The 12,313-nt window shown below is 45.7% G+C and overlaps 2 long non-coding RNA genes across 2 annotated transcripts; one reads left to right on the forward strand and one right to left on the reverse strand.

Annotated features, from left to right (window-relative positions):
- On the reverse strand, positions 110 to 6,177 carry LOC110390052. The gene is made up of 2 exons (XR_002433508.1): positions 5,911 to 6,177; positions 110 to 5,813 (listed from the first exon to the last, which is right to left on the reverse strand). It is a non-coding gene; the product is annotated as an uncharacterized LOC110390052 (long non-coding RNA).
- On the forward strand, positions 7,516 to 12,313 carry LOC110390051. Its single transcript, XR_002433507.1, has 3 exons — positions 7,516 to 7,535; positions 9,039 to 9,153; positions 12,085 to 12,313. It is a non-coding gene; the product is annotated as an uncharacterized LOC110390051 (long non-coding RNA).

Raw genomic sequence — 12,313 nt, forward strand, 5'->3', positions numbered from 1 at the left:
CCTTCCCTTTCCCCTTCCCCTTCCCCTTTCATTTACTCCCTCTCTCCCTCAAGAACATTTTAATTACCCCTAAGCTAATTAAAATAATGGGGACAAAATAATGCCGGAGTTCCAACAAAACACATTTTACTCATGTGCCATCTGCAATTGTCACAGCGCATCTTTCGGGCTGTGCCCCTGCGCCTGAGCAACACGCTTCCGAATCACCCCGTGTCACAACTTGAATCAATCACCGGACTAAGAGCATTAACTCGCGGCGCGCTGCTGCCTCCCGGCGGAGGTTGTGCGCCGCGCAGGGCGGCGCAGGAACAGCGCGTTCCTCCTCTCGAGAGTGCGCGGCACCGCCGGGCTTCGGGAACAGAGGAAAAGAGCTTAAGCGCTAGAAGAAGGCTGCAGATGGCTCGGCTGCTTACGCTGTGCTCTTGCTTGAGTCTCGCACAAAAATATGCTGGGGTTTGAAGCGCCTGAACCAGCCGCACGCTCCCAGGAGTGCAGCTTCACTCCAGGCAATGTTTATTTGGTATGGGTTCACAACTGCAACTGTGTCTCCTTCAGTTCTTCATTGCTTGCGCCAGACCACAGCCACTCAGCTGCACCAATCGGAGTTCAAACCGCTGTCCTTGTAATAACACAGAATTTGCCGAGTTTCCCAAGTGCAGACTGTTGTTCATTGCAAGAGGCTGAGAACATGGCTGTGTCTGTGCTGTCCATGTGCAAAGAGCCAGCAATACCACATTTCCAGCTAAGAGGAATTCTTTCACTGATATGAACAACTATTTCCTCCTGCCACATCACTGGAACGTCCAGATACTGGGAATTTCCTTCCAACTCTTTGTCAAAAGCTCTTCTAATGCTTCGTCTAACTAGATGAGATGTCTGCAAATACCCAGTATTCACCTAACGCCGATCACACTGATCACATCTCACTCAAAGTCTTCAGAGGCATAACACTTTATCTTGCTAATAAAACAAAGCAGCCTGACATCAGCTGTATCTTCTCCTAACGTTATAAACACACTCTGATCACGGTGCTCTGCGCTTACATAATTCCTACAGATGAGCAGATTGTAAAGGTAAGCCCTGCGCTCAGCTGGGATCCCAAATATTCTCTCCACTTTGGAATAAACCCAACATTAAGGGAAATGATTTTGAAACTGCGGCAGTACTTCTGGTTTTGGACTGGATACTTGTTAACTCCCAGGTGGCTGCTAAAAATAGCTTCCAGCCATACATATGTCTGCATCATCGGAATTTGCTGAGTTTGCTGGAATTTGCTGGAATTTCAGCTATTTCCCCACCACTCTTGCCCAGATCAAGACTGTAACTCTCCTTCTTCTGGGAAGAAAATGAATCAATTCCTTACCATCATCCGTTCTGTGTCTCCCATCAAATGTATAATCTGGTATTTACCAGAAAATAATACCGAAATACATTTGACAGTTTTGCAGACATGTTTGCACCAGCACTACACTTCTCTTTCCCTTTTTGCTTACATTAATGATGCGCTTTTACACATTTTCATAGCTGAGGTTTCCTGCAGAGAAATTATACCTTCCCCTTTTAAGATATTCTCAGGTGAATATCCAAAAGTAGTGAACCTTTCTAGGATTTTCACACTATCATTACAATAAGATCTAGAAAAAACAAGAATCTGTGAGGCAGTGGAGAGGTGAGAGATGAACCTTGTACAAACCTATCAATTGTAGACACTAAATACATACAAACAAAGTCTGTGCTCATCACAGAATGAGTAGCTCTGGTACACCGCGCAGCAAATAATCAAACAGCACTGTGAGCAATGACTGAAATATTTAAAACCAAAAGCCACAGTTTTGCATCCATTACTTTGTGCAGCCACCCCATGGCAGATGCCAAAATGCACTCTCTTGCAGACCCGCACACAGCACAACAACCACAGCCTCTTACAGGAGGAGCTGTCTGGAACTCTGATTATGGACTATAGATATAAATATCCAATGAAGGGCAGCCCAAGCCTCTCTCCCTTCCATATCACATCTCTCCTTTATGAACTAATAGCTGTTGCATTTCTGCACCTCCACATCTAGCTGCTGTTATCCAGCAGTCATCACAGCAGGCAAACATCTGCAGAACAGTTTTTCAGGGGAGCTTTTTTTAACCCTAGTGATGCATGTGCATCTCTTTTGTGAACAATAATGAGGAAATCCTTCCCAAGGTTCTCTACAAAGACTGAGCTGCCAACCCATCATTTGGAAATGCAGACCATCATTTAAACGTGTTTGGCACTACGTACAAGGAAGGACAAGATTTTTACTGCTAACTTGTAGTCATTATTTTCTCATCACAAGACCGCACACTGCAGAGTTTACACATAAACCCAGAGGATTAAAGCTCCAGTTAACCCCACACCCACAAGCAGTTACTCACCGTGACATTTTACTTCTTCAGCTTCTGTAGCATTTATTTCCTTGTTTGTGTACCACGCACCAGATATTGTCAAGCATACAGCAAGTATGAAAACTAAACAAAAAGTAAAGCAATGGCAATAACAGCTGCTTTGTCTATAAGGTAAGGAAACCTCTCAAGGGGAAGAATCTCAAGCCAGGTGGAGCTGGATGTCCCAAAGCAGGATCTGGAGCTGGTCTCTCAGTCAGCCAGGGGACTGTGCTCCAAATCCTCCAGTTAACCTGGCTGCATTTTTTCTAACTTCCCTTTGAGATATTTGATAAAAGCAAGGCCTGACTTTTAAGACTTTTCTTCTCACACACAGAACTGAACAAATTGAAGGAAATCTTACTTCTGTGGTTTTTTTATAACTGTGGGTGGGAGTACTTAATTATCTAGGAAACATAACAGTATTAAATGTACCAAAAGAGCAAACTTTGATCTTTTGAAAGGCAGCTGGTTGCACATTCTTTGTCAGCTGTTTTTCATGACACTGGAAAGAATATGACAGTGTGAGTCCTCTCTTGCAGCCTTATTTTCCCCGAGAGTCTTCAGCCCAAGGCTCAGGAAAATGGGCTCTCAGGAGCTTGTTGTCACACCAACGCATAACCATATTTCTTCTTTTTGACAAGTACAGGGGCATGGGATTCCAGCCAGTTCTGGGAGCTGTCACATAAGCAGAACCAGCCAGGATAGCAGGCCTTGGGGTGCTTCTTGAAGAGATGTCTCTCATCCATGCTTTGTTGTCTCCCACTTTCCAGGGATAGTTTGGGCTCTTAATTTTTCAGTGTCAAGTGCGATTTCAAAGGTTCCCTACTTTCTTTGTGCTCTTTGCACGAGTCCAGACCAAAGTAAGCATAATATCTTGGCCATGTTCAGCACCTTCTGTGTCACATTTCTTCTTTTTTTTTTGCAGCTTCTGTTTGGACCCCCACATTGGACCCACCAACTGTATCCTGGGCTGTATCAGAGGATGAGTGGCAGAAGGGAGGGGGAGGGGATTGTCCCCTTGTATTCTGTCCTTGTGAAGCCTCATCTGCAGTATTGCATCCAGGCCTAGGGCCCCCAGCACAAGAAGGATGTGGAACTGTTGGAGTGGGTCCAGAGAAGGTCACAAAGATGATCAGAAGGCTGGAGCACCTCTCCAGCTGTGAAGAAAGGCTGAGGGAGCTGGTCTTTTTCAGTCTGGAGAAGAGAAGGCTGCAGAAAGACCTCACTGTGGCTTTCCAGTACTTGAAGGGAGCTTATAAACAGGTAGGAGACCCACTTTTTTCCATTCTAAAAGTGATAGGACAAGGGGAAATTGATTTAAGCTAAAAGAGGGGAGATTTAGGTTAGATGTTAGGAAGAAATTCTTTACTCACAGAGTGGTGAGGCTCTGGTACAGCTGCCCAGAGAAGCTGGGGGTGCCCCATCACTGGAGCACTCAAGGCCAGGTTGGATGGGGTCCCAGGCAGCCTGAGATGGGGGGGGACAGCCCTGCCTATGGCAGGGGTTTAGAACTGAGTGTGCTTAGGTGTCCCTTCCAACCCAAGCCATTCTGTGATTCTGTGATCACTCTGAGCAGCAAAAGATGTTCTCATTGTGAGAGCTCCCCAAAGTGACCAAGTAACTATCTTCAGGCAAAGCAGGCTTCAAAAATGCCTCAAGCACCTGTCACACTTTCCTAAAACCTGTCAGCTCTCAAATCTATGAATTTGGTGTATGCAGTCTTCAGAAAAACACAAAGGTGGTGCCTAAGTGTTGCTGTAGTTTCAAGATGAGAAACTGAGTATTAAAAACTGGACAACAGCTATCACAAAGGCTGAGACACACCTAGTAGATAAAATAATCTGGGCAGAGCAGCTGGTCTCTGAGCTCCTCTTTTTTCTTAGAACAGATAGTGAACTAGAAGTTGAAACCAGGAAATGTCTGGCCTCAGAGTGTCTGTGGTGTACTAAGCACACAGCTGATGCCTGGCAAGGAACTGCAGTATGGTGTGCAAAGAGGACTCAGCTGCCTAATGTTTTCTTTTTGATCTCTGCAAAGGAATGGGGAGAGCTCTGAATGTCTATTTTTCAGTACATAATTGTGTGTTTCTCCTTCTACCATGCTGCAGCTAACTGGGAAGCCCTGTTTGGGGCAGGGGAAGAAATCCTGTGCCTGCCTATAATCTATAAGGTTGATAATAGGTTAAAAAAGAAGTGGTGGGTCTTGGTGATGTTTCTTCCCTGTGTTGCCCAGTGCTATAACCAGAGGCACTGAGGGCAAATGGAAATGCAGGAGACTCCATCTAAACATAAGGAAAACATTTGGTTGTTCTGTCTCTGGGGTCTTCATTCTTGAAGACATTCAAACCCCTATGGACATGATCCTGAGCAACCTGCTCAAGGTGACCATGCTCTGAGGAAGAGCTTGGACTGCATTCTCTTCAGGGATCCCTCCCCCTGAAGGCAGCCACTCTGCCCATACGTGCAAATTAAATGTGTGGAAGTTGTTAAGGACTTGAAGAAAGCAAATAGATCTAATTCAAGAGAAAGCAGAGCATTGGGCTGAGCAGGAAGTATTACATCTGAACTCAGTAACTGACTTAGAGAAATATCCTTATCTTTTGCATCATAGGTTTTCCCACTTGGGGGGGGAGGGGGGGATACATCATTCAGAGGACCTCCAGACAAGGGGCTGATGGAAGGATAAAACTTATTAATCTGGGCAAAATGGAATTCCCATTCCCATTCCCATGTGCAGATAGGTGGTTTGCTGTCCCAGTCATTTCATTCGTTGTATCTTAGGTTGGGTTTCTTCTATGTGCTCCTGGAAGCCTGGATAAGGTGCCAAGATGAATTCTGCTGACTCCTAGTAGAAGAATTTGGCTAATGAATGCTGTTCTGGATAAACCTCTAACCAAGATTTGGCCTGAGAAATTCAACTGTAGACAGGGTGGTGGATGTTGGAGTACTGCCCAGTGCCCTTACCTTGTGCCAAGGATGCAGAAGTCTCCTTCAGCATGACAAGGCCTGTGGACTTCCTTAGCCGGGGGAAATGGAAATTTCAGCATTAATCTGAATCTGCCCACTTGCAGTGTGATACATCATTACTTGCCATGCCTGAAGCATGCATGCAGCTTTACGCTAGAGGCACATGATAGACACAGACCCTTTGAAAACTGACACAAGTCTGACAAGCCATCAAGGCACTTTTGGAAGCTGAAGACAGGGAATCCCGCCCATTAATGAAATTCTGCATGTAAAAATATGTACACACAAAATACCTAAATTTTCTTTAGTTTCTGGGATGGGAATGGTGGCTCTCAAATACCTTAGCTGCAGGTTTCCTGACATCTGTATTGTCCCCTTGTGGTGATTGTCCTGAAGCAGGTGAGGGGAGAGAGGAAAGGCATAACCACACTCCTGTAAGAAGAGAGAAAAAACAGCAACAGCTCAGCCACTGGCAGAGTAATAGTTAATGACAAACTACTGCAAACCTTGTACCAAAGCATGAAATAACCTTTGACAGTTATGTGCCTTTCTACTTTTACACCACTAGTTTGTTCACCAACTGGGAGTTTTTACAAAACCAAACAGAAAGTAGAAGTATTGTTGCTTTAAAGCATGTGATCTGGTGTGTAAGAGATTACATCCTCCCAGGGAGGAGTTTTCAGGGAGGAAGGCAGTGCACAGCTCATAAATATCTGGGACCGAGTGTTGCTGTCCTGTCCCATCTGCTTTGTGCTCACTGGTGAGGAGCAGCGTTCCTGTTCATCCCTAGCCAGCAGCATGGTCGATGCTTTTGTGAAGAGCAAACTCGGAGATAATAAAGTCACCCTTTTTGTAAAGGGATCCTGCCCTTACTGCAGGAATGCCATAGCATTGCTCAAGGAATTTAACTTTCTGCCAGGATGCCTGGAAGTGGTTGATATCACCGGGATGGATGACGTCCAGGATTATTTCCAAAAAACAACAGGGCAGCGAACCGTAAGTTCTGGCGCTCGTTTCATAATTTCGTGCCAGAGGACAGCCTGGGCAGCTATCACAAAAGGTGAAGCGAGGTCTCTTTCTCGAGCACTCTATTTTCAGTGAAACGGTTCAGGTCTCAGAGAGAAGCTCCACCCCTCCCTATTTTTGTAATTGCCCTCCGCTTTGAAGTGCTGCTGCTCTCCAGCAGTGCTGTTACTGTGCAGCCACTGTACAGTTCTGTGTGGCTGTGCCTTTGTGCCTGGGGCTGTGGCACTCCAGTAACATTTCATACATCTTCCACATCTGTCTGTCGTTCCAATGAGCAGAGGCACAGAAAAAGCCACGCGCTGGATCTGGCTGCAGATGGATGAGTGCAGAGGGCACCTTCACATTCACACTGTGACCATAAGTTCCTTCTGCAGTTGTGCTTTGAAGCTGCCTAAGTCAGTGCGGGTGTTTTTGGAAAGGAAAGAGAGGGTAGAGCTGTGAGTTTGTCTGAATTTGGACACTTGTTTCATCCTCCAGTGTTAAGCAGAAAAGCATTTTGAATTGCCTCATTTCATCTGGCAGCAGAATAGACACTGTGCTTGCAAAATCTATCAGCCTCTTATTCTGAAGCTTAATTAAACAATTATGTTTGTATTACAGAGCAACACTATGTGCTTGAGTTTCAGGAATTAATTTCCGCAGAAACGCTGACATGCTGATGGGGCAGTTCATGCGTCAGAGTGAGTTGTGCCCTTGTGAAACAAACACGCCTTTTTACCCAAACTACACTAAAGGGCAGCAGTGAAGCTGGAGAGAAATGACTGGTATCTGGATTTCTGGGGCTTTTTCAGTGCTACTGGAGTGCCACAGACTGTGTTTCCACTGTGTGGCTAGAGAAAGCTCAGGAAAAATCCAGACCTCCATTGATTCTGGGACTGCTGGATGGCCCTGCAGGGTCTGTCCTGGTCTCTGTTCATCAGTGCTACCTGCTGCCTCTCATGAAGTCCCTGCTCTTGGCATCAAGCCAACTTCTTGGCTTATTGTCCATTTGGCTTTCCTACTTTCAGCCACTTAGAGGCAACAAGAGGAGACCTTCTTTTTCATTGTCCCCACTCTGAGCTCAGGAACCTGGGGACCAAGTGGACCTGCTCACACTGGTACCGCCATCAAACGACAAAACCCCCTGTGGTAGGTGGCTTGCATGTGGTTACCCTACAGCCCCTGGGGTAATCAGACCTTCTGCATATCCTGTCTCTGACATGGTTATGACTACATATTAGCAGCCCAGATACTCCTTGTATGTCACACAGGCCATCTTGCTCAGCTTCCTGGGAAGGGCATGCAACAGCCAAGCATCCTACAGCTCACCCTAGGGCTGCTGGAGAGTCCCAGTACCCTTATTTTGCACTGACTTCTACTACATACCTTTAATGATTCTTCCCACAGCCCCAGCCTGCTGTAGCACTAGACCTGTTGCACCTTTTGGGCAAGTGTAGTAAACATGTCTTCCCCCTACCCACTGCTTTTTCCAAGATGTGCGGTACACTGCTACATGCTGGTGTCTGTCCCTGCAGGCATCACCAAAACTCACACTGTGAGCTCAGTCACAGCTGTGGAGTTGAGCTATACTGGTAATGGGAGTGAGACCATGATGACAGAAGTACTTTCCCAGCAGCAGGGGAGTTTGAGGCGGAGAGGGTGGATAGCTTAGCTAATGGAGCCACATAATGAAAGTAGCAGGTGATTTCACAGCAGGAGAGGGATCAGTAGTACTAGTTACAAGAGAAACCACCCTCAGAAAGAGGAAGCCCAGGAGAGAAGTCATTACTGAAAGCAGAAAGCAAATTCCCAGCAACAGAGGCATGGGGGAGAGGGTTTGCTTGCACTGTGTTTCACTCAGTGAGGACAAGCGGGTGCTGAGTGCTGCCCAGGTCAGGTCACACTAGGCTTGTCTTCCCTGGTGCTGCAGCTATAACCACAGAACCACTTGCTTGGAAAGCAGCTTCAAGCCCATCCAGTTCCAAGTCCCTGCCATGGGCAGGGGCACCTCCCACAAGACCAGACTGCCTGATACCCCCATCCAGCCTGACCTTAGGGGTACATACATGCCTTGAAGAAGTCTTGGATGCTAAAGTTCAGTAATTGTTCCTAGTCTTCAGGAAAACCTTTTATTGTTATCTTTTTTCTCCTTAAATTTGACTCTGTTTCAATTGCCTGTCCTCAATCAGCTGGGTGGCCTCCTGGTAGGCACTGAAGTTGTCCCTCTGCTGTCACAAACTTGAGGAGATGGCTGGCTGCTACTGCACGTTTTGAGCTTGCCATCACAGTGAGAGGAATTCATTCAACATAAAACGAGGAGTGAGTGAAAAGGCCAGATATAATGAAAAGGGTCAAGCATAGGTAGGGAAATAGTAGATGGCCACAGTTATAAAGTTGGAGGAGGACAATAGGCAAGGGCACATGGAGAAAAGACTGTGCCAGCAATGGAAGTTTGCCATTCAAACTGACTGCGGTAGGCAGTCAGGGGACTGGCAGCTGTACCTCCTGCCTGGCATGTTCAGAGAGCATGGGAAGAACTTGGGGGACGGTGTGACCTCTTAGTCTCTTTAGCACAAAGTCTGCTTTCCAGATAGATCCTCTCCACGCTTTTTGTTGTCACTGATTAAACTGTATCACTCCTCCTCTGTACAGGTCCCTCGTGTGTTTATTGGGAGAACATGCATTGGAGGATTTTCAGATCTGCAGAAGATGCAACAGCAGCTCCCCACGATGCTACACCAGATTGGTGCTCTGGTGTAGCTGAAGGGTAGGTAGTAGGGAGTGCTCTCAGGCCAACTGCAATGCTTTTCTTGGTACTACAGGTGGAATTTGAAGCAATCCATGACAAGGACAAACTTTGACAGCACATCTGGTCAATGTACACATTGCTACGTGATAGAGGACAAGGTGCAGCTAATTTCAATACTCAGCACAAGGCCTATGCCCTTTTGCTTCCTCTGCTAAAGGCTTACTGGCAGACAGCAGGCCAGCTCTGCCTATGGGACTAAAGATGTTGGATAGTTCCTCATCTGAAATCTGTAACCAAATATCTCCTAGATTATCTTCTTTCAATTGAAAATTGGGAAATTACTGAAACTGATTTGTCATTGCTGTTGCTTTCCTTTGCACTTGTAATACTAAAGCATAACTTGATGGAACAGTGTTGTGTGCCCTTATGTGACACAGAAGTGCAAATTCACCTCTGATATCCGCAGTGGCAGCATTTGCATTATGAAACATTTGACAGCACACAAGAGAGCTGCTCAACATTTAAGGGGTGATTTATGTCACTGGGTTTGCAAATGCACCTCAGTGGGATGCTGCTGACAGACTAGAGGACATCAGAATTACCTCAGCCAATTAATGAGTTGAGAAGTGATCACCTTTCCCTAACTGTTACCTTCAGCGAAACCCATGCAACCAGGAGGCTCAAAAAGAGGCATTAGCAAATTCATTGTGAGGCCAGGAATATAGCTGGATCCAGTGCCTGGGATACCATACAGTGTTAGTCAGTGCTCTGAATCATTTCACAATGATTTCACAAGGCCAGGAATTATTCTTGTGAAATGATTAAGAGCACTGACTAACACTGTATGGTATCCCAGACACTGGATTACATGTGAATATACATTACACAGAGCACACTAATTCCTGACAGAGAGGGCAGAAGACCTTTCACAATCCTGTCACAATGCAGTCTGTACTGGAAGTGTAAGTTTCTCACTAGAGGCATGCTGCTTGCACATGTTTGACAAACATCTCTTAAGGGGCAACATTCAGGAGCTTAACGCAGGATTTTTGCTCTTTCTGTGCCATAAAGCCACAGGAACCAGACTCCTGGTCCCAACACAGAAGAGCAAATAGTGGCAACCTGTGGCACATTTTGGGACTGCCACAGTGGATGTCTCTTTGGCAGAACACGAGACAACATCCTGGCCCTTCCTGACTGCACAGCATGAACGTGGCTCTGAAAGCTTCACAGTAAAGTCACAACAGAGTCCAGCCACACAGTCTGGAATTTAAGGTAAATTTTGCTATTCTTAGCAATGAGGAACAAAGACACCTTACTAGGGAAGCTGTGACTACCACAGTGGTCTTTGTGGACAATTTCAGCACTCTGAAAAACCTGCAAAGAAACACCTGGTGCTGTAATCTGTCGTGTCTTACTGTGGATCAGAATATTCTGAGCTACTGTGGTTGCCAGGTGGAGTCTGAGGGAGACCACCCATTTCTCCAGCCTGCTTAGGTCCTTGTGAAAGGCACCGCTGCCCTTGAGCATATCGGTCACTACCGCTGTCCATCCACTGCCTCCTTCTCATGCATAGACCCAGGAACTTTATTACAGGAGGTAACCATGTTGGTCAGGCGTGGTTTGCCCTCAGTGAATCCATGCTGAGTTCCAGTCATCCCCGCCTCCTTCACATGGCCAGAAATGAGATCATGGAAGAGTGACTCTGTTATATTCCTAGGGATGGAAGTGAGGGATTTTTGGTCTCTTTTTGCCTTAGCAATGGTTCCACATGCCTTTGTTCACCCATTTCCTACTAACACAGTATTAGAAGCTGTCTTTATTGCCCACTGACGTCCCTTGCAAGTCACATCTTGAAGTTAGCATTCCCTGGCATCATCCCTATGTGTCTGGGCAGAGCTTCCAAATTCCTCCTGTCTAGCCCATCTCTGCTTCCAGCTTTTGTGTGCTGCACCTTCACATTAGAGCCCTGCTCTGAGATCCTTGTTTAGCCAAGCTGGCCTCCTGATGCATCTGCTTGCCTCCTGTAGCACTGGGTTTTGGATAGACCCGTTTTGCACTCAGAGTAGGACAGAGCAGCCAAAAATATGTGTCTGTTATGGTAGATAGAAAGGCTCAGAAGAAACTGAGCAGTAATAAAAAGTGAGAAACAGAAGGCAGACACTGCAATGGGCTGTCCTTGGTCCTTAGTTGTACACAGGACAAAGCACTGAAGGGACACTGTGGTGCTTGTGACTGGTGCTAGAAGGTCAGCTTGCTGGCACAGGCACTGCAAAGGAGAATATCATCAGGCTGAGAAAGCCTTGCTGAGCAAACATGCTGCATGTGCCAGGTACAGTATAAAAAGGGCTGTGTGTATCTATGATTAGAGCATGCTGATGGGACGGATGCTGGCTTGGGTCTGTTGCTCATGATCATCAAGCATGTCATCAACAACCTGTTCTAGCATGCACTCAGGGAGGTTGTTTTTTCAACTTATATTCTGCTTATCCACAAGTTAAGATACAACTAATTGTAGAAAGAGACAAGGGTGTGTGTGCGGAATGGATGAGTAAAATTCTAATATCGTGAGCTCTATACAATAAGGAGCTCACTATAATTGCTGCTCCTTGAATTAAGCATAAAAGCAGTCACATGGCTGAATTCCTTGTGTTACAAAGTCAGAGGTACTCATTTTCCTTACTGAACTGTTTTGGTGTGATGATTTTTAGCAAAGAAGACTGAGCTTATGTATAGTTATACGAAATACATATAATGTGTATACTGGACTCAAAAAAGTGCATATGTACAGACATGCACTTATTTATCTATATATGAGTTATGTATGCATGTATGCATACACACAGAAGCATCATTTAAAAGGTCTCTAAATTCTGTTCTGTAACAGTATTGTATCAACAAAGTTACAGCAGTAGTCTCTACTCTTCCTTCCAATGCTTCTGCTTTCAGGAGAGATGACCACAAACTGTGACCTCACCATTTCGACATGCACACATCTTGGAGCAGTTTCCTTCCATCTGCTTTCTGTAGGACCGAATGCATCTTTGTGGGGAATGTGACTTCTCTTTTCATTCTTGTGTGCCTCAATATGCCACATCTCTTCATACTTTCTGTAGTTCTGGAAAGAAGTCTGGACTGTTAAACGATTTAGCTCAATAAAATATACTCGTACAAAGTG

This window comes from Numida meleagris, chromosome Z (assembly GCF_002078875.1).
Source record: "Numida meleagris isolate 19003 breed g44 Domestic line chromosome Z, NumMel1.0, whole genome shotgun sequence".
Classification (NCBI taxonomy): domain Eukaryota; kingdom Metazoa; phylum Chordata; class Aves; order Galliformes; family Numididae; genus Numida; species Numida meleagris.